General features: G+C 44.2%; 1 pseudogene; it reads left to right on the top strand.

Annotated features, from left to right (window-relative positions):
* Window positions 1-338: 338 nt before the first annotated feature.
* Window positions 339-497, top strand: LOC113919140 (annotated as a pseudogene).
* The last annotated feature ends 1091 nt before the right edge of the window (window positions 498-1588 follow it).

Raw genomic sequence — 1588 nt, forward strand, 5'->3', positions numbered from 1 at the left:
TCAGCTCGAAAACACTGGACACAGACTCTCAGACTGTCACTCTCAGTGGGCCTGGGTGGGGTGGGGGGGCAGTCTCAGCCTCCACCCCTTGCAAGGCGTTGGGCAATCTCCTCCAGAGGGTCCCTTCCAGCCCCAGGGAACCCAGAGAGCTGTGCCTCTGGCCTCTCCCACCCTCCTTAACCCCTGGCTCTATTGCTTCTCTAGGCTTTTACAAAAGAACAGAAGAACGTTCGACTTCTGGTTGCTTCTGCATTATCCTGAAGAGGTCCCTGAAGCCTCAAAGCCCTAAAGACCCAAAATTTAGAGAGAACAAACACAACTTTAAAATTCCGTAAGTAATCGTTTCTCGGCCTTTTGGCTAAGATCAAGTGTAGTATCTGTTCTTATCAGTTTAAAATTCCGTAAGTTATCTTGCCATAGGTATTGCTCACTCTCCCTTGAATAACCTGATATTTATTATTCATTATAAGGGCAAAATGTGAAAGATTGCACTCTAAGTCCTAATTACAATAACAATAAGCAAATGCATATTTTTTTCTCATGCTTTACCTTTGCTTTTTAAAAATATTATCCAGTTATTATTATGGTCACATTGATCAAAATATAAACAATTTTTTAAAATACACAAATGACCCTATTCTGGTTAAAAAAACAAACAAACAAGGGGGTACATGGGTGGCTCAGTCGGTTAAGCGTCTGCTTTCGGCTCAGGTCACGATCCCAGGGTCCTGGGATGGAGCCCCGCATCAGGTTCGCTGTTCCTCGGGGAACCTGCTTCTCCCTCTGCCCCTTCCCCATCAGTCATGCGCACTTTCTCTCTCTCTCAAATGAATAAATAGTATCCATATTTCTTTCCCATTTTAGTATGGATATATCAGTCCACGTGTTATTTTACAACCTGCTCTTCGCACTTACGATTTCCATGTTACCATATAAATGTTGTTACATTTATATGGTCTGCGTGAAACTGATGAAATTCTACACAGATCCTTCAACCTCTTAATTCCGTTCCTCGGAATTCTACTTCACACAAGTGTTCAAAGCAAACGTAACGGTCTTCCCTTCCTTGTAAGTTTTCCATCGCTCCCCACATTTAAGAAAACAGGCTGCTTCCGCCTTTCCCCCCATCCCCTTAATCTCTTCTACCTGAAACCCCAACTGCCTCTGCCAAGCGCCTCTCTGTGCAGGACATGGCTCTTGCCTCACGGACAAAGGCATAAAGTCAGAGCAAAGCAGTACCAGTTGCCTGCCATTGCTGGAGGAAGAGGTCATCTTTCCCAACTTTTATCCCAGCCCACAAAGACTTTTAATCCCTCCAACTCTTTTAGCGTTCCCAGCGCTGGGCAGGAAGGGTTGCCCCCAAAGTGCTCTCAGCCCTCTGATAATCATCCATGAGCCAAATCTGCTTAATCTTCTTTCCTAGAAACAGAAACCAGAAACCAGAAGCCAGCCCTGGAATCCAAAGGAAAATCCTGAATGTGATTTCATCTCTCAAACTCTTGTTGTGGTTTTCAAAATATGCTCCACAAGGAATGGTTTAGAGTAGTAGGTAGATGGAGAATGGCTTGTAATCCTAAAGTATTTGTAC

This window comes from Zalophus californianus, chromosome 1, assembly GCF_009762305.2.
Source record: "Zalophus californianus isolate mZalCal1 chromosome 1, mZalCal1.pri.v2, whole genome shotgun sequence".
NCBI classification, from domain to species: Eukaryota; Metazoa; Chordata; class Mammalia; order Carnivora; family Otariidae; genus Zalophus; species Zalophus californianus.